Here is a 22,017-nt window from a genome sequence, read left to right on the forward strand (position 1 = left end):
ATTATTTGTATCTCAGTTCCATTTGCATTGCTTGTTATAGCCTAACTTTAGCTAGCTAACATTGAACCTGGTTGGTTAGCTACCTGCACTTTGCAAGCGTCCATTTTAATACTGCGACAACTGTTAGCCAGTTAGCTTGTGTTTGACGGCTTTTGTTAGGTCAGAAAGCTCGGATCAACCCTTAAAGAGATTGGTGGAGCTAAAGCTTAAGATGGTGTGAACGATACTGAATGGGTGTAGACAAAGAAGAGCTCTCCAGTAGGTACCAAAATATTCAAGGGCCATTTTCTCAAAAGTGAGGTTACAGTTTTATCAACTTTCAAAGCAGAATTACTTTGCCATTGTTCATTGAATGCAGTGCATGATATACAATTTTGTAGCTCAGTGTCTCTGCTTTTATCCAATGTAAAATGTTGCTACATAAGAACGATTCCAGGCAGTCGGTCACAAATGTTATCTTTGCAGCCATGAGGTGGACCCCTGAATTGTTATGCCTGCGAGGTGGGGGTCAACCAAATCTTGTGTAGGGCCCCCAAAACGCTAGAAGCGGCTCTGTGTGTGTGGCTCTGTGTGTCTATTTTGAGCTGAAAGAGGGTGTTTAATATGGGATTTCAGAAGAAAGAATGAAAAACGTGGGCCTCCTGCACTATTAAATACCCAATGCCACGCCCTCACTTGAAAAAAAACCCATGTTTAGAGTTAAGGCAAAGACAATACTGTCCGCTGCCTGCAAAGACAATACTGTCCGCTGCCTGCAAAGACAATACTGTCCGCTGCCTGCAAAGACAATACTGTACGCTGTGAATCTACAATTCACCCAGAAGCATAGGAGCTCGACGTTGTGCTCAACAATGTACTTGGTTTCTATCCTTTTTGCCAGTTTGGCCATCACACCGCTAGTTCTTAAAACGTTCTTCCCTTACTTCTGGAAAGATGCATTTTACCTCGCGAACTTGGTTCGTATTTTTCTGAAGCTTGTTTTACGGAGGAGGAGAAAACCGTTATTTTTGGTTTTGGACCGATTTTTGGAGCAGTCGGTCACGCATGCCGACAGACCGTTCATCGTGTTTGAAAATAAAACCTATTCGTATCTGGACACGGACAGAAGAAGCAACAAAATAGCCAATGCTTTACAGAGGCACTCGAAGCTGCGACCGGGGGATACCGTGGCTCTTTTTATGGGAAACGAACCTGCCTTCATCTTCACCTGGCTGGCCCTGGCCAAACTGGGATGTCCGTAGCGTTTCTCAACCATAATATCAGATCTAGATCTCTGCTGCACTGCTTCAACTGTTGCAGCGCCAAGCTGCTCATAGCAGCCGAAGGTAAGTGACCACTACCACTGGTTCAGTAGGCAGAGAAACTCATCCCGAGGCTAATTCCTCATAGGCAGAAGTGTCTGGTTGAGATTACTACATTATGACAATAGGTAATAGTTTATCAGAGACATGCACAACCAGACTGATGGAATGAAAAAGACAAACGTGTGTCATAGCCTATTGGAACACAAATGATAATGATAATCAAACGATCATTCAATCACATGGTGGGCAAAAGCATTAAAAACATTTCTCTGCAGTCCAGTTTTGATGAAATATTGAATATTGAGTTGTTTTCTCAGAGCTGCAGGAAGCGGTGGAGGAGGTGCTTCCATCCCTGAGGGAGCAGGGTGTGTGTGTCTACCTGATGACTAAACAGTGTGACACACCTGGCGTGGAGGGGTTCTCTGACCAGGTGGAGGAAGCATCGGACACACCTCTCCCTCAGGCCCTCCGCTCAGACATCACCTTCAAAAGCCCTGCTATCTACATCTACACCTCTGGGACCACAGGTGAGGGGGAGGACGTAGGGGGGAAGGGGAGAGGGAGGGTACAGAAGGCCACTGTATATGACCCCCTGTCTTCTGCCTCTGAACCCCCCCCTGTCTTCTGCCTGAAGCAGCCACTGTATATGACCCCCTGTCTTCTGCCCTGTCTTGAGCCCCCCCTGTCTTCTGCCCTGCAGCCAGCAGCAGCCAATGACCCCCTGTCTTCTGCCTGAAGCAGCCACTGTATATGAACCCCCTGTCTTCTGCCTGCAGCCACTGTACCCCCTGTCTTCTGCCTATGATGAACCCCCCTGTCTTCTGCCCCCCTGTCTTCTGCCTGAAGCAGCCACTGTATATGACCCCCCTGTCTTCTGCTGAAGCAGCCACTGTATATGACCCCCTGTCTTCTGCCTGAAGCAGCCACTGTATATGACCCCCTGTCTTCTGCCTTGACCCCCTGTCTGCCTGAAGCAGCCACTGTATATGAACCCCCTGTCTTCTGCCTGAAGCAGCCACTGTATATGACCCCCCTGTCTTCTGCCTGAAGCAGCCACTGTATATGACCCCCTGTCTTCTGCCTGAAGCAGCCACTGTATATGACCCCCTGTCTTCTGCCTGAAGCAGCCACTGTATATGACCCCCCTGTCTTCTGCCTGAAGCAGCCACTGTATATGACCCCCTGTCTTCTGCCCCCCTGTCTTCTGCCTGAAGCAGCCACTGTATATGACCCCCTGTCTTCTGCCTGAAGCAGCCACTGTATATGACCCCCTGTCTTCTGCCTGAAGCAGCCACTGTATATGACCCCCCTGTCTTCTGCCTGAAGCCCCTGTATATGTCTTCTGCCAGGGCCCATTCTACTGCTGTAACTCATCTCTCTCCTCTGACTGTTACTCCTGTAGGTCTGCCTAAAGCAGCAGTGATTACTCAGAACCGGCTGCTGGTAGCCCTGGCCGTGCTGGACTCCACCGGTATCACACCAGGTGATGTCATCTACCTCAACCTGCCCCTCTACCACACTGCCGGCTTCCTCATCGGCTTCATCGGATCTATCGAGACAGGTGACTTTATATAGGATCCATAGAGACAGGTGAGGTGATGTTTATTATATAGGATCCATAGAGACAGGTGACTTTATATAGGATCCATAGAGACAGGTGACTTTATATAGGATCCATAGACAGGTGACAGGTGACTTTATATAGGATCCATAGAGACAGGTGACTTTATATAGGATCCATAGAGACAGGTGACTTTATATAGGATCCATAGAGACAGGTGACTTTTTATAGGATCCATAGAGACAGGTGAGTTTATATAGGATCCATAGAGACAGGTGATTATAGGATCCATAGAGACAGGTGACTACCTCAAGTTTATTAGGATCCCATACCCACCTACTACCTCAATATTAACCCCATACCCACCTACTACCTCTATATTAACCCCCTACCCACCTACTACCTTGGGAGGGGTATTGAGGTATTATTAGGGGGGGTAGGGGGTTAATATTGAGGTATTAGGTAGGTAGGGGTTAATATTGAGGGTAGGTGGGGGGGTAATATTGAGGTATTAGGTGGGTAGGGGTTAATATGAGGTTTAGGTAGGTAGGGGTAATATTGAGGTAGTAGGTAGGTAGGGGGTTAATATTGAGGTATTAGGTGGGTAGGGGTTAATATTGTGTAGGTAGGGGGTTAATATTGAGGTAGTAGGTAGGTAGGGGTGAGGTATTAGGTAGGTAGGGGGTAATATTGAGGTATTAGGTGGGTAGGGGTTAATATTGAGGTAGTAGGTGGGTATGGGGTAATATTGAGGTATTAGGTAGGTAGGGGGTTAGGTAGTAGGTGGGTGGGGTAGTAGGGGGGTGGGTATGGGGTAATATTGAGGTATTAGGTGGGTAGGGGGGTGAGGTAGTAGGGGGTTAATATTGAGGTAATAGGTGGGTAGGGTTAATATTGAGGTAGTAGGTGGGTAGGGGTAATATTGAGGTATTAGGTAGGGGTTGAGGTAGTAGGTAGGTAGGGGGTAATATATTGAGGTAGTTGGTGGGTGGGGGGGTAATATTGAGGTAGTAGGTGGGTAGGGTTAATATTTAGGTAGTAGGTGGGTAGGGGTAATATTGAGGTAGTAGGTGGGTAGGGGTTAATATTGAGGTAGTAGGTGGGTAGGGGGTAATATTGAGGTAGTAGGTGGGTAGGGTTAATATTGAGGTAGTAGGTGGTTAGGGGTTAATATTGAGGTAGTAGGTGGGTAGTAACAATGAGGTAGTAGGTAGGGGTTAATATTGAGGTAGTAGGTGGGTAGGGGGTAATATTGAGGTAGGTAGGTGGGTGGGGTAGTAGGTAGTAGGAGGTATTGAGGGTAGGTAGGGGTAATAATGAGGTAGTAGGTGGGTAGTGGGTTAATATTGAGGTAGTAGGTAGGTAGGGGGGTAATATTGAGGTAGTAGGTAGGTAGGGGTTAATATTGAGGTAGTAGGTGGTTAGGGGTTAATATTGAGGTAGTAGGTGGGTAGGGGTAATATTGAGGTAGTAGGTGGGTAGGGGTAATATTGAGGTAGTAGGTAGGTAGGGGGTAATATTGAGGTAGTAGGTAGGTAGGGGGTAATTGAGGTAGGTAGGTAGGGGGTAATAATGAGGTAGTAGGTGGGGGGTAATATTGAGGTAGTAGGTGGGTAGGGGGTAATAATGAGGTAGTAGGTAGGTAGGGGGTAATATTGAGGTATTAGGTAGGTAGGGGGTAATAATGAGGTAGTAGGTAGGTAGGGGGTAATAATGTGGCTTGGCCTTTCTCGTTGAAGCCTTTACTTATCCATTTACTCCCCTCCTCCCCCCAATGGGAAATAAAATGAAAGAGGTCTTTGTGAACGTAAACCCGGTAGTCTGAACACAGCCAAAGCCACTGGGTGGAAGTAAACTAAACAGCAAATAGGTTAGTCCGTCCCTACTTCCTTTTCTCCTCCGCCCTCCCAACTGGCCCCCTTTTCCCTTTATAGTGCACTACTTTTGACCAAGGCCCATGCACTATGTAGGGAATAGGGTGCCATCTGAGATACCAACTCTCTTAGCGAGACCGTTTTCCTGAGTTCTCCAAGTGGGCTATAGTTCATTTGAGTCCTCTGTTTGACCTCAGAGCAGAGCAGAGGTACTAATTGAAGGGATATTTAATCCTGTAGCGAAAACAAAACAGCCTCTTTTGCCTTGTCTGAGAGAACTATGGTTCTGGAATGTCAGGGTTGGTTTAAAGCCAGCCCAGGTTTCCCCACTCACCACTTAACATGACCAGGAAAAGCTCCTGGCTCTAGTTAGAGACTATGTTTAGGGTCCAGAGTTTTCCCTCACCACGTAATCTGACCAGGACAGATTCTAAACAAGGCTCTAGTTATGGTCTAATGTATAAATGGGGCCTGGAGGTTGCCCAGGGGTTGATTGTAATTGTTCTGGGAAATAATGTTTGATGCTAAACGACTAAAATGTCAAATGAGACAGCAGAGGGAGCACACCCTCATCCACATCGACGGGAGAAGGTGAAAAGCTTCAAGTTTTACACATCACAGACAATCTGAACTTGTCCACCCACACAGACAGTGTGGTGAAGAAGGTGCAACAACACCTCTCCAACCTCAGGAGGCTGAAGAAATTTGTCTTGGCCCCCAGAGCCACGGCCGATTCACTTCACTACCAGCCAGAAGGGCAGGTCAGTACAGGAGCATCAACGCTGAGCTCGAGAGACTGAAAAACAGCTTCTATCTCAAGACCATCAGACTGTTAAATAGTCACCACTATCTGGCTTGTACCCAGTACCCTACCCTGGACTTTAGTCACGGTCACTAGCTGGCTATCATCCGGTTACTCTACCACGCACTTTAGTAATGGAACACTGGGCACTTTAGTAATGGAACACTGGGCACTTTAGTAATGGAACACTGGGCACTTTAATGTTTACATACTGTTTTACCCACTTCATATGTATATATCTGTTGAATGCATTCAGTTGTACAACTGACTAGAATGTATACAACTGACCCCCTTTCCTTTCCCTTATACTGTATTCCAGTTAAGGCCATCCTATTCAACTATTGCTGTACATGTACTATTCTTCAGCAATACTACATATTCTATCCATATACTGTCCATAATGTGTATACACTGCCGGTCAAAAGGTTTAGAACACCTACTCATTCAAGGGGTTTTCTTTATTTTTTTACTATTTTCTACATTGTATAATAATAGTGAAGACATCAAAACTATAAAATAACACATATGAAAACATGTAGTAACCAAAGAAGTGTTAAACAACTCTAAATATATGATATATTTGAGATTCTTCGAAGTAGCCACCCTTTGCCTTGATGACAGCTTTTCACGCTCTTGGCATTCTCTTAACCAGCTTCACCTGGAATACTTTTCCAACAGTCTTGAAGGAGTTCCCACACACTGTATACTGAGCACTTGTTGGATGCTTTTCCTTCACTCTGTGGTCCAACTCATCCCAAACCATCTCAATTGGTTTGAGGTCAGGTGATTGTGGAGGCCAGGTCATCTGATGGAGAACTGCATCACTCTCCGTCTTTGTCAAATAGCCCTTACACAGCCTGGAGGTGGGTTGGGTCATTGTCCTGTTGAAAAACAAATGATAGTCCTACTAAGCGCAAACCAGATGTGATGGAGTATCGCTGCAGAATGCTGTGGTAGCCATGCTGGTTAAGTGTGCCTTGAATTCTAAATAAATCAATGACAGTGTCACCAGCATAGCACCCCCACACATCACACCTCCTCCCCCATGCTTCACGATGGAAACCACACATGCAGAGATAATCCGTTCACCTACTCTACGTCTCACAAAGACACAGCTGTTGGAACCAAAAATCTCAAATGTGGACTCCTCAGACCAATGGACAGATTTCTACCTGTCTAATGTTCATTGCTCGTGTTTCTTGGCCCAACCAAGTCTCTTCTTCTTCTTGGTGTCCTCTAGTAGTGGTTTATTTGCGGCAATTCGACCATGAAGACTTTATTCACACAGTATCTTCTGAAAAGTTGATGTTGATGTGTCTGTTACTTGAACTCTGTGAATCATTTATTTGGGTTTGAATTTCTGAGGCTGGTAACTCTAATGAACTCATCCTCTGCAGCAGAGGTAACTCTGGGTCTTCCTTTCCGATGACGGTCCTCGTGAGAGTTTTGATCATAGCGCTTGATAGTATTTGCGACTGCACTTGAAGAAACTTTCAAAGTTCTAGAAATTTTCCTCATTGACTGACCTTCATGTCTTTAAGTAATGATGAACTGTCGTTTCTCTTTGCTTATTTGAGCTGTTCTTGCCATAATATGGACTTGGTCTTTTACCAAATAGGGCTATCTTCTGTATACCACCCCCACAACACAACTGATTGGCTCAAACACATTAAGAAGGAAAGAAATTCCACAAGTGAACTTTTAACAAGGCTCACCTGTTAATTGAAATGCATTCCAGGTGACTACTTCATGAAGCTGGTTGAGAGAATGCCAAGCGTGTGCAAACTGTCACCAAGGCAAAGGGTGGCTATAGATTGTTTAACACTTTTTTGTTTAGTACATGATTAAATATGTGTTATTTCATAGTTTTGATGTCTTCACTATTATTCTACAATGTAGAAAATTGTAAAAAAGAAACAAAAACCCTGAGAAGGTGTGTCCAAACTTACTGTATATATACTCGGGACTCCGACGTTGCTTGTCCTATTATTGATATATTTCTTAATTCCATTCTTTTACTTTTAGATTTGTTTGTATTGTTAGATGTTACTGCACTGTTGGAGCTTGGAACACAAGCATTTCACTACACCCGCCATGACATCTGCTGAAGATGTGCATGTGACCAATAACATTTTATTTGAAATGTCCCGGTCAGGTCACGTGGTTAGGAAAAACTCCAAGCTGATTATGATGCACATGCAGTACCAGCTTAGTACTTTCTTTTGTCCACAAAAAAAAGGCACTTGTTCCTCTAATGGGTGCATATTTAAGGGACATTTAGTACTGAAGTGAATACAACCGGTTCACAGCATATGTGGAAACATTTCTGCTCTCACGGCCATTACAAGGTCATTTATAAGAGCACTGTCCTGCTCGTTCCTGTTCCTGAACTAATACCTGTGCCTGGGTGTTAGGGTTTTTTATGATGATGATGATGATGATGATGCACACTGCTGACTTAGCATAACAGTTGTGTCAGCATTTCAGGTCTGCCATTGGTTGATAATGAAGCGATATCACCTGCATGTTCTTAAAACTGATATTTTCATTGTTCCTCTCTCATCTCTTCTATCTGTCCATCCCAGGCTCCACCATCATTCTGAGGAGGAAGTTCTCAGCCTCTCAGTTCTGGGATGATTGCAGGAAGTACAACGTTACGGTGGTCCAGTACATAGGAGAGGTGTTACGCTACCTCTGTAACACACCTAAGGTAAGCAACCTCAGCTGCAAGCTTTATACAAGGTCACCTTCATTTTGTCATTCGTTGTTATTACATAGCATCCTGTCCAGGGGGTTTATGACATAGTAGTTGCTATGGTTTTCGCATCCTGTCCAGGGGGTTTATGACATAGTAATGACATAGTAGTTGCTATGGTTTTCACATCCTGTCCAGGGGGTTTATGACATAGTAATGACATAGTAGTTGCTATGGTCTCTAGCATCCTGTCCAGGGGGTTTATGACATAGTAGTTGCTATGGTCTCTAGCATCCTGTCCACGAGGTTTATGACATAGTAATGACATAGTAGTTGCTATGGTTTCTAGCATCCTGTCCAGGGGGTTTATGACATAGTAATGACGTCGTAGTTGCTATGGTCTCTAGCATCTTGTCCAGGAGGTTTATGACATAGTAATGACATAGTAGTTGCTATGGTTTCTAGCATCCTGTCCAGGGGTTTATTTGTACAACAAGCTTCCTCATGCCACATAAGCAGGAGGTATGGACCCTTTCTGGCTCAGAAAAGGCTTACCTCTGGTTTAGGGTATATGACTGATCAGGCATGTTTTCAGCCATGTTTCAGACAAGGATTTGAACGTACTTGACATTATATTTTTGACCCAGGACTGTAGAGTGCACACTAATAGTAACAACATGATGGTAGACCACTGGGCAGCATGCAGGGAGCATGCCGGGGCCATGAGGAACCCATGCCGGGGCCATGAGGAACCCATGCCGGGGCCATGAGGAACCCATGCCGGGGCCATGAGGAACCCATGCAGGTAGCATGAGGAACCCATGCAGGGGCCATGAGGAACCCATGCCGGGGCCATGAGGAACCCATGCCAGGGCCATGAGGAACCCATGCCGGGGCCAAGCTGGAATCAATTCCCACATCTCTGGTGTTTTCCATGTGGGGCCAAGCTGGAATCAGACCCCACATCTCTGGTGTTTCAATGCAGGGCCAAGCTGGAATCAGACCCCACATCTCTGGTGTTTCAATGCAGGGCCATGCTGGAATCAGACCCCACATCTCTGGTGTTTCAATGTGGGGCCATGCTGGAATCAGACCCCACATCTCTGGTGTTTCAATGTGGGGCCATGCTGGAATCAGACCCCACATCTCTGGTGTTTCAATGTGGGGCCATGCTGGAATCAGACCCCACATCTCTGGTGTTTCAATGTGGGGCCATGCTGGAATCAGACCCCACATCTCTGGTGTTTCAATGCAGGGCCATGCTGGAATCAGACCCCACATCTCTGGTGTTTTCCATGCCGGGGCCAAGCTGGAATCAAACCCCACATCTCTGGTGTTTCCGGCATCTTCCATCGCTAACCCACTGAGCTATGGTGAACCCACATGTTAGACTAGTGTTAGACTAGTGTTAGACTAGTGTTACAGACTAGTGTTAGACTAGTGTTAGACTAGTGTTACAGACTAGTGTTAGACTAGTGTTAGACTAGTGTTACAGACTAGTGTTACAGACTAGTGTTACAGACTAGTGTTACAGACTAGTGTTAGACTAGTGTTGGACTAGTGTTAGACTAGTGTTAGACTAGTGTTACAGACTGGCATTACAGACTAGTGTTACAGACTAGTGTTAGACTAGTGTTACAGACTAGTGTTACAGACTAGTGTTAGACTAGTGTTACAGACTGGCATCACAGACTAGTGTTACAGACTAGTGTTACAGACTAGTGTTACAGACTAGTGTTAGACTAGTGTTAGACTAGTGTTAGACTAGTTTTACAGACTGGTGTTACATACTGGTGTTACAGACTAGTGTTACAGACTAGTGTTACAGACTAGTGTTACAGACTAGTGTTAGACTAGTGTTACAGACTGGCGTTACAGACTGGCGTTACAGACTAGTGTTACAGACTGGCGTTACAGACTAGTGTTACAGACTAGTGTTACAGACTAGTGTTACAGACTAGTGTTAGACTAGTGTTAGACTAGTGTTAGACTAGTTTTACAGACTGGCGTTACAGACTAGTGTTACAGACTAGTGTTACAGACTAGTGTTACAGACTAGTGTTACAGACTAGTGTTAGACTAGTGTTACAGACTGGCGTTACAGACTACAGACGTTACAGACTGTTACAGACGTTACAGACTACAGACGTTACAGACTAGTGTTACAGACTAGTGTTACAGACTGGCGTTACAGACAGACTAGTGTTACAGACTAGTGTTACAGACTAGTGTTACAGACTACAGTGTTACAGACTAGTGTTACAGACTAGTGTTACAGACTAGTGTTACAGACTAGTGTTACAGACTAGTGTTACAGACTGGCGTTACAGACTGGCGTTACAGACTGGCGTTACAGACTAGTGTTACAGACTAGTGTTACAGACTGGCGTTACAGACTGGTGTTACAGACTAGTGTTACAGACTGGCGTTACAGACTGGCGTTACAGACTGGCGTTACAGACTAGTGTTACAGACTAGTGTTACAGACTAGTGTTACAGACTGGCGTTACAGACTGGCGTTACAGACTAGTGTTACAGACTAGTGTTACAGACTAGTGTTACAGACTAGTGTTACAGACTAGTGTTACAGACTAGTGTTACAGACTAGTGTTACAGACTAGTGTTACAGACTAGTGTTACAGACTAGTGTTACAGACTAGTGTTACAGACTGGCGTTACAGACTGGCGTTACAGACTGGCGTTAACAGAATAGTGGAATCTAGATTGTTCAAGTCAAGTGATCTTCTTCCCAGTATTCAGACAGATTAAGTTAAGTTATACCCGAGGCAGAGTGTCACAGAGAGCTTTTTCTGCATGTTCAAATACTTTGAAAAGTGTTTTCTGACTGAGCTTTCCTGGAAAGGCTGATGGGCGGGGTTTGGACTTGTTGGACTTGGTTCCATTGCATCAGGCATGTTCAATCAAGCACATCTAAACTATTCAAAAGATTCCAAATACTACTTGAAGCCAGGTGTGGTTTATGCCCAGGCTTTGTGGCGCGAACTGCTCCCTCTGTGTGTCCAATCAGACCGAGACCCTCTCAGCCACTTCTAAATCTCTCCAGCGAGGTTGTTTTACAACCCGGCCACAGCTGTAGCATCAGAAATAGAATCATTAAGATTCCCAGTGTCACCTTACTGTGATGTCACTGACCTGGAATGTTCTAAAGTGATATTTTCAATTGAGTTGGATTGAATCCAGACGATTGATGGAGTTGAAAAGGTCATTGATAGGTTATTGATAGGTTATGTTTCAATCAGGATATTATGATAGTAGACGTTTCTACCTCTTTTTGGAGGTAAAATATGCAGGCAGTTGGGAGATGCCATTTCATGGAAGATGCTTTCACCTTTTATTTTCTGGACTAGGCTACATGCAGCTACAGGCTACATGCAGACAGTTCTGGACTAGGCTACATGCAGACAGTTATGGACTAGGCTACATGCATACAGTTCTGGACTAGGCTACATGCAGACAGTTTTGGACTAGGCTACATGCAGATAGTTCTGGACTAGGCTACATGCAGATAGTTCTGGACTAGGCTACATGCAGACAGTTTTGGACTAGGCTACATGCAGACAGTTTTGGACTAGGCTACATGCAGACAGTTATGGACTAGGCTACATGCAGACAGTTTTGGACTAGGCTACATGCAGATAGTTCTGGACTAGGCTACATGCAGACAGTTTTGGACTAGGCTACATGCAGACAGTTTTGGACTAGGCTACATGCAGACAGTTTTGGACTAGGCTACATGCAGACAGTTTTGGACTAGGCTACATGCAGACAGTTTTGGACTAGGCTACAGTAGATGCAGATAGTTCTGGACTAGGCTACATGCAGACAGTTCTGGACTAGGCTACATGCAGACAGTTTTGGACTAGGCTACATGCAGACAGTTTAGGACTAGGCTACATGCAGACAGTTTTGGACTAGGCTACATGCAGACAGTTTTGGACTAGGCTACATGCAGACAGTTCTGGACTAGGCTACATGCAGACAGTTCTGGACTAGGCTACATGCAGACAGTTTAGGACTAGGCTACATGCAGACAGTTTTGGACTAGGCTACAGTAGATGCAGACAGTTTTGGACTAGGCTACATGCAGTAGATGCAGACAGTTTTGGACTAGGCTACAGTAGATGCAGACAGTTTTGGACTAGGCTACAGTAGATGCAGACAGTTTTGGACTAGGCTACATGCAGACAGTTTTGGACTAGGCTACATGCAGACAGTTCTGGACTAGGCTACATGCAGACAGTTCTGGACTAGGCTACATGCAGACAGTTTTGGACTAGGCTACATGCAGACAGTTTGGACTAGGCTACATGCAGACAGTTTTGGACTAGGCTACATGCAGACAGTTTTGGACTAGGCTACATGCAGACAGTTTTGCAGACAGTTTAGGCTACAATAGATGCAGACAGTTTTGGACTAGGCTACAGTAGATTCAGACAGTTTTGGACTAGGCTACATGCAGACAGTTTTGGACTAGGCTACATGCAGACAGTTTAGGACTAGGCTACATGCAGACAGTTTTGGACTAGGCTACATGCAGACAGTTTTGGACTAGGCTACATGCAGACAGTTTTGGACTAGGCTACAGTAGATGCAGACAGTTCTGGACTAGGCTACATGCAGACAGTTTTGGACTAGGCTACAGTAGATGCAGACAGTTCTGGACTAGGCTACATGCAGATAGTTCTGGACTAGGCTACATGCAGATAGTTTTGGACTAGGCTACATGCAGACAGTTTTGGACTAGGCTACAGTAGATGCAGACAGTTCTGGACTAGGCTACATGCAGACAGTTTTGGACTAGGCTACAGTAGATGCAGACAGTTATGGACTAGGCTACATGCAGACTGTTTTGGACTAGGCTACATGCAGACAGTTTTGGACTAGGCTACATGCAGACAGTTTTGGACTAGGCTACATGCAGACAGTTTTGGACTAGGCTACATGCAGACAGTTTTGGACTAGGCTACATGCAGATAGTTCTGGACTAGGCTACAAGCAGACCGTTTTGGACTAGGCTACAGTAGATGCAGACAGTTTTGGACTAGGCTACATGCAGACAATTTTGGACTAGGCTACAGTAGATGCAGACAGTTTTGGACTAGGCTACAGTAGATGCAGACAGTTTTGGACTAGGCTACATGCAGACAGTTTTGGACTAGGCTACATGCAGACAGTTTTGGACTAGGCTACAGTAGATGCAGACAGTTCTGGACTAGGCTACATGCAGACAGTTTTGGACTAGGCTACAGTAGATGCAGACAGTTATGGACTAGGCTACATGCAGACAGTTTTGGACTAGGCTACATGCAGACAGTTTTGGACTAGGCTACATGCAGACAGTTTTGGACTAGGCTACATGCAGACAGTTTTGGACTAGGCTACATGCAGACCGTTTTGGACTAGGCTACATGCAGACAGTTTTGGACTAGGCTACATGCAGACAGTTCTGTCTTCTTCTCAACACCAAATCTCCCAAAAGGACCCTTTCCCCAGAATTCATGTGGAGAGACTTTTATAAGACTCTTCTGACCAGCATCCCGTTGACCCTCTCAACTAGCCCAACCCCTAACCTTAACCCTAACCCAACCCCTAACCTTAACCCTAACCCTAAACCTTTGACCCTCCCAACTAGCCCAACCTCCAACCTTAACCATGAACTAATTGTAACCAATTCAGAAATTAAATATTGGTTTGCACGTCATCCACGTCTCCTTACTTTTTATGGCCGTCATATTTCAGGGCCCTCGAAGGCGTGGCCTGGAGAGCAATGTAAACATTCTGTGTTCCCACCATTGAAACTGAACCCCTCTCCACGTACAGACACACCATGTGACCCTCCCACAGCCTAGTGGTCTACAGCTACAGCTACAGCTACAGCTATCAAATGGCAACCAATTCCCTCTATAGTTTCACCAGGGTAACAGTAGTGGACTACAGTATAAAGGGAATAGGTTGCCATTTAGGACATACCCTCGTGGTTCTGATCTGGTGGTCCTCTCAGAATAGCTAGTGGCCTTTACTTAGGAACTCTACCATGTGTAATGACAGTCAGTGGTGGGCTGGGGCTGAGGGCTGACGCTTAGGCTGGGATATATCTGGGTCAGGGAAGGGGAATGTAATCACGTATCACGTATGGCGGGTCATATTTTCAAACCTTTTATTGGATAGTTCAAAATAATGTTAGGTTAGAATGTTATAGAACGTTAGGTTAGAATGTTATAGAATGTTAGGTTAGAATGTAATAGAATGTTAGGTTAGAATGTTATAGAATGTTAGGTTAGAATGTTATAGAACGTTAGGTTAGAATGTAATAGAATGTTAGGTTAGAATGTAATAGAATGTTAGGTTAGAATGTTATAGAATGTTAGGTTAGAATGTAATAGAATGTTAGGTTAGAATGTTATAGAATGTTAGGTTAGAATGTTATAGAACGTTAGGTTAGAATGTAATAGAATGTTAGGTTAGAATGTAATAGAATGTTAGGTTAGAATGTTATAGAATGTTAGGTTAGAATGTAATAGAATGTTAGGTTAGAATGTTAGGTTAGAAAGTTATAGAATGTTAGGTTAGAATGTAATAGAATGTTAGGTTAGAATGTAATAGAACGTTAGGTTAGAATGTAATAGAATGTTAGGTTAGAATGTAATAGAATGTTAGGTTAGAATGTAATAGAATGTTAGGTTAGAATGTAATAGAATGTTAGGTTAGAATGTAATAGAACGTTAGGTTAGAATGTAATAGAATGTTAGGTTAGAATGTAATAGAATGTTAGGTTAGAATGTAATAGAATGTTAGGTTAGAATGTTATAGAATGTTAGGTTAGAATGTAATAGAATGTTAGGTTAGAATGTTAGGTTAGAATGTTATAGAACATTAGGTTAGAAAGTTATAGAATGTTAGGTTAGAATGTTATAGAATGTTAGGTTAGAATGTAATAGAATGTTAGGTTAGAATGTTATAGAATGTTAGGTTAGAATGTTAGGTTAGAATGTAATAGAACATTAGGTTAGAATGTAATAGAATGTTAGGTTAGAATGTAATAGAACATTAGGTTAGAATGTAATAGAATGTTAGGTTAGAATGTAATAGAACGTTAGGTTAGAATGTAATAGAACGTTAGGTTAGAATGTAATAGAATGTTAGGTTAGAATGTAATAGAATGTTAGGTTAGAATGTAATAGAATGTTAGGTTAGAATGTTATAGAATGTTAGGTTAGAATGTTAGGTTAGAATGTAATAGAACATTAGGTTAGAATGTAATAGAATGTTAGGTTAGAATGTAATAGAACATTAGGTTAGAATGTAATAGAACATTAGGTTAGAATGTAATAGAATGTTAGGTTAGAATGTTAGGTTAGAATGTTAGGTTAGAATGTTATAGAATGTTAGGTTAGAATGTAATAGAATGTTAGGTTAGAATGTTATAGAACGTTAGTTTAGAATGTTAGGTTAGAATGTTATAGAATGTTAGGTTAGAATGTAATAGAACATTAGGTTAGAATGTAATAGAATGTTAGGTTAGAATGTAATAGAACATTAGGTTAGAATGTTATAGAATGTTAGGTTAGAATGTAATAGAACATTAGGTTAGAATGTTATAGAACGTTAGTTTAGAATGTTAGGTTAGAATGTTATAGAATGTTAGGTTAGAATGTAATAGAACATTAGGTTAGAATGTAATAGAATGTTAGGTTAGAATGTAATAGAACATTAGGTTAGAATGTTATAGAACGTTAGTTTAGAATGTTAGGTTAGAATGTTATAGAATGTTAGGTTAGAATGTAATAGAACATTAGGTTAGAATGTAATAGAATGTTAGGTTAGAATGTAATAGAATGTCAGGTTAGAATGTTATAGAACGTTAGTTTAGAATGTTAGGTTAGAATGTTATAGAACATTAGGTTAGAATGTAATAGAATGTTAGGTTAGGAATGTTATAGAACATTAGTTTAGAATGTTAGGTTAGAATGTTATAGAACATTAGGTTAGAATGTAATATAATGTTAGGTTAGAAAGTTATAGAATGTTAGGTTAGAATGTAATAGAACATTAGGTTAGAATGTTATAGAATGTTAGGTTAGAATGTAATAGAACATTAGGTTAGAATGTTATAGAATGTTTAGAATGTTAGAATGTTATAGAATGTTAGGTTAGAATGTAATAGAATGTTAGGTTAGAATGTAATAGAATGTTAGGTTAGAATGTAATAGAACGTTAGGTTAGAATGTTATAGAATGTTAGGTTAGAATGTTATAGAACATTAGGTTAGAATGTAATAGAATGTTAGGTTAGAATGTTAGGTTAGAAAGTTATAGAATGTTAGGTTAGAATGTAATAGAATGTTAGGTTAGAATGTTATAGAATGTTAGGTTAGAATGTTAGGTTAGAATGTAATAGAACGTTAGGTTAGAATGTTATAGAATGTTAGGTTAGAATGTTATAGAATGTTAGGTTAGAATGTTAGGTTAGAATGTAATAGAACGTTAGGTTAGAATGTAATAGAATGTTAGGTTAGAATGGTATAGAATGTTAGGTTAGAATGTTATAGAACCTAATATAATGTTAGCTTACGATGTTAGTTTTCTTTTCACTCTATGACTGTACCGACTCCTGTTTCTATGACTGTACAGACTCCTGTCTCTATGACTGTGCAGACTACTGTCTCTATTGGTAACACACTCTATGACTGTACAGACTCCTGTCTCTAATGGTAATACACTATATGACTGTACAGACTCCTGTCTCTAATGGTAATACACTATATGACTGTACAGACTCCTGTCTCTATTGGTAATACACTATATGACTGTACAGACTCCTGTTTCTATGACTGTACAGACTCCTGTCTCTATGACTGTGCAGACTCCTGTCTCTATTGGTAATACACTATATGACTGTACAGACTCCTGTCTCTATGACTGAACAGACTCCTGTCTCTATGACTGTGCAGACTCCTGTCTCTATTGGTAATACACTATATGACTTTACAGACTCCTGTCTCTAATGGTAATACACTATATGACTGTACAGACTCCTGTCTCTAATGGTAATACACTATATGACTGTACAGACTCCTGTCTCGATGACTTTACAAACTCCTGTCTCTATGACTGTCTCTAATGGTAATACACTATATGACTGTACAGACTCCTGTCTCTATGACTGTACAGACTCCTGTCTCTATGACTGTATCTAATGGTAATACACTATATGACTGTACAGACTCCTGTCTCTAATGGTAATAAACTATATGACTGTACAGACTCCTGTCTCTATGACTGAACAGACTCCTGTCTCTATGACTGTGCAGACTCCTGTCTCTATTGGTAATACACTATATGACTTTACAGACTCCTGTCTCTAATGGTAATACACTATATGACTGTACAGACTCCTGTCTCTAATGGTAATACACTATATGACTGTACAGACTCCTGTCTCTATGACTGTACAGACTCCTGTCTCTATGACTGTCTCTAATGGTAATACACTATATGACTGTACAGACTCCTGTCTCTATGACTGTACAGACTCCTGTCTCTATTGGTAATACACTATATGACTGTACAGACTCCTGTCTCTATTGGTAATAGACTATGATACAGACTGTACATGACTTTACAAACTCCTGTCTCTATGACTGTCTCTAATGGTAATACACTATATGACTGAACAGACTCCTGTCTCTATGACTGTACAGACTCCTGTCTCTATGACTGTACAGACTCCTGTCTCTAATGGTAATACACTATATGACTGAACAGACTCCTGTCTCTATGACTGTACAGACTCCTGTCTCTAATGGTAATACACTATATGACTGTACAGACTCCTGTCTCTAATGGTAATACACTATATGACTGTACAGACTCCTGTCTCTATTGGTAATACACTATATGACTGTACAGACTCCTGTCTCTATTGGTAATACACTATATGACTGTACAGACTCCTGTCTCTATTGGTAATACACTATATGACTGTACAGACTCCTGTCTCTATGACTGTCTCTAATGGTAATACACTATATGACTGTACAGACTCCTGTCTCTATGACTGTACAGACTCCTGTCTCTATGACTGTGCAGACTCCTGTCTCTATGACTGTGCAGACTCCTGTCTCTAATGGTGATAGACTATATGACTGTACAGACTCCTGTTTCTATGACTGTACAGACTCCTGTCTATATGACTGTACAGACTCCTGTCTCTATGACTGTACAGACTCCTGTCTCTAATGGTAATACACTATATGACTGTACAGACTCCTGTCTCTAATGGTAATACACTATATGACTGTACAGACTCCTGTCTCTAATGGTAATACACTATATGACTGTACAGACTCCTGTCTCTATGACTGTATAGACTCCTGTCTCTAATGGTAATACACTATATGACTGTACAGACTCCTGTCTCTATGACTGTATAGACTCCTGTCTCTATGACTGTATAGACTCCTGTCTCTAATGGTAATACACTATATGACTGTTCAAATGAGAATTTGAATTAGAAAATCATTATTGTTCACCAAATGTGTGCATTTGTCTTTGACTTCACAATAACACGATTGACATACAACCAAAATAAAAACATTTAAAAAGATGAATGTTTGTGTTTTCTCCCAACGTTCCAGAGAGACAACGACAGAGAGCACAAAGTCAGGCTGGCCATTGGTAACGGTGTGAGAGCAGAGATATGGAAGGAATTCCTGAACCGCTTTGGCAACATCTACGTGAGGGAGTTTTATGCTTCAACGGAGGGCAATGTGGGATTGATCAACTACACCGGGAAGATAGGAGCTATCGGACGAGTCAACTACCTGCACCGGGTAAGGACTGACTCCTGAACAGCCCTGTCTCCTGGGCCTGGATTCATAATGTCTCACTACCTACACCAGGTAAGGACTGACTCCTGAACAGCCCTGTCTCCTGGGCCTGGATTCATAATGTCTCACTACCTACACCAGGTAAGGACTGACTCCTGAACAGCCCTGTCTCCTGGGCCTGGATTCATAATATCTCACTACCTACACCAGGTAAGGACTGACTCCTGAACAGCCCTGTCTCCTGGGCCTGGATTCATAATGTCTCACTACCTACACCAGGTAAGGACTGACTCCTGAACAGCCCTGTCTCCTGGGCCTGGATTCATAATGTCTCACTACCTACACCAGGTAAGGACTGACTCCTGAACAGCCCTGTCTCCTGGGCCTGGATTCATAATGTCTCACTACCTACACCAGGTAAGGACTGACTCCTGAACAGCCCTGTCTCCTGGGCCTGGATTCATAATGTCTCACTACCTACACCAGGTAAGGACTGACTCCTGAACAGCCCTGTCTCCTGGGCCTGGATTCATAATGTCTCACTACCTACACCAGGTAAGGACTGACTCCTGAACAGCCCTGTCTCCTGGGCCCGGATTCATAATGTCTCACAGAGTGAAGATCTAGGATCAGGTCCCCCCCCTGTTCACGAAACCTTATTCATTATGATCTAAAAGGCAAAACTGGATCCTAGATCAGTACTCCTACTCTGAGACACTATATGACTAAGGGGCCTGAAGATCTGACTCCTAAAGAACCAGGGTTGGGGACAAATCCATTTAATTTCAGTTACTGAATTGAAATGGAATTGACTCCAACTCCACTGAGATCATGCTTCCCTCTACATTTACATGCCATTTGAATCATTTAGAAGACTCACAGTTAGTACATTTATCTTAACATAGCTAGATACTTATATTTGTATTAAATTAGTAAAGGTTATACTTCTTACATTGGACATTTTACCAGGGTTGGGATCCGAACATCAACTGAAATGCTGCGTCTTTGTCATAGTGATGTCTCTCCTGTCTCTTATAGAAGCTGTTTCACTATGTTCTGATCATGATGTCTCTCTTATAGAAGCTGTTCCACTATGTTCTGATCATGATGTCTCTCCTGTCTCTTATAGAATCTGTTTCACTATGTTCTGATCATGATGTCTCTCCTGTCTCTTATAGAATCTGTTTCCTTATGCTCTGATTAAATACGACACAGAGAGAGATGAACCAATCAGAGACTCTACCGGACTGTGTGTAGAAGCTCCTAAAGGTGAGATGCTCTTTCATAGGTGTTTTAGTATTGGCCTTTAGGGTAGCCTAGTGGTTAGAGCGTTGGACTAGTAACTGGAAGGTTGCAAGTTCAAACCCCTGAGCTGACAAGGTACAAATCTGTCGTTCTACCTCTGAACAGGCAGTTAACCCACTGTTCCTAGGCCGTCATTGAAAATAAGAATTTGTTCTTAACTGACTTGCCTGGTTAAATAAAGGTAACAAAAAAACCAGTGAGGTTTACTGTGGACACATTCTGGTGTACAATAATGACCTGAAAATCACACACATCTCAATGTACATTATGCTATTCATGTGTGGGTGTTTGGCCCGTTCCCTAAGGAAGAGACAGGACTGTTGGTGTGGGTATACATTATGGTGTGTGTGTGTGTGTGTGTGTGTGTGTATGTGTGTGTGTCTTCCTGAAGATGAAACAGGACTGTTGGTGTGGGTATACATTATGGTGTGTGTGTCTTGTGAAGATGAAACAGTGTGTGTGTGTGTGTGTGTGTGTGTGTGTGTGTGTGTGTGTGTGTGTGTGTGTGTGTGTGTGTCTTCCTGAAGATGAAACAGGACTGTTGGTGTGCAAGATCACAGACATCGCTCCTTTTGTTGGATACGCTAGCAGCCAGCAGACAGAGAAGAAGAGACTGAGAGACGTGTTTCAGAAAGGAGATCTGTACTTTAACAGTGGAGACCTGCTGAAGATAGGCCGGGACAACTTTATTTACTTTCAGGATCGAGTCGGAGATACATTCAGGTACGTATTCTGACCTACAGTATGGCATTCCAAATATATGGAAACATATTATATTATATTTAGTTGACTTGTATTGACCCCTACAGGTGGAAGGAGAGAGATATTATATTATATTTAGTTATATTATATTTATTTAGTTGATATTTTGTATTGACCCCTACAGGTGGAAGGAAGAGAATTATATTATATTTATATTTAGGTTGAGATATTATATTATATTTAGTTGAGGTGGAAGGAACATATTATATTATATTTATATTTAGTTGGAAGGGAGAGAATTATATTATATTTAGTTGAGTTGTATTGACAGGGGAAAAACATATTATATTATATTTTGTTGACTTGTATTGACCCATACAGGCGGAAGGGAGAGAATCTATTATATTTAGTTGAGTTGAATTGTCCTTACAGGTGGAAGGGAGAAAACATATTATATTATATTTTGTTGACTTGTATTGAACCATACAGGCGGAAGGGAGAGAATCTATTATATTTAGTTGAGTTGAATTGACCCCTACAGGTGGAAGGGAGAGAACATATTATATTATATTTAGTTGAGCTTTATTGACCCCTACAGGTGGAAAGGAGAGAATGTGGCCACAACTGAAGTAGCTGACATCCTCACCCTGATAGACTTTGTCCAAGAGGCAAATGTCTACGGTGTTCAAGTACCAGGTAAATCTAACCCTAACCTTAATCCAAGTACCAGGTAAATCTAACCCTAACCTTAATCCAAGTACCAGGTAAATCTAACCCTGACCTTACTGGTACTTGGATTAAGGTTGTTAGATTACCTGGTACTTGGTTAGGGGTTAGATTTACCTGGTACTTGGATTAAGGTTAGGGTTAGATTTACCTTAAGGTTACCTGGTACTTGGATTAAGGGTTAGATTTACCTGGTACT

General features: G+C 42.2%; 1 pseudogene; it reads left to right on the plus strand.

Annotated features, from left to right (window-relative positions):
- The first annotated feature begins 747 nt into the window (after positions 1 to 747).
- LOC112238739 lies at positions 748 to 21,793 on the plus strand (annotated as a pseudogene).
- Positions 21,794 to 22,017: the final 224 nt, after the last annotated feature.

The sequence above is a fragment of the Oncorhynchus tshawytscha genome, unplaced genomic scaffold, assembly GCF_018296145.1.
Source record: "Oncorhynchus tshawytscha isolate Ot180627B unplaced genomic scaffold, Otsh_v2.0 Un_contig_1101_pilon_pilon, whole genome shotgun sequence".
Taxonomy (NCBI): Eukaryota; Metazoa; Chordata; class Actinopteri; order Salmoniformes; family Salmonidae; genus Oncorhynchus; species Oncorhynchus tshawytscha.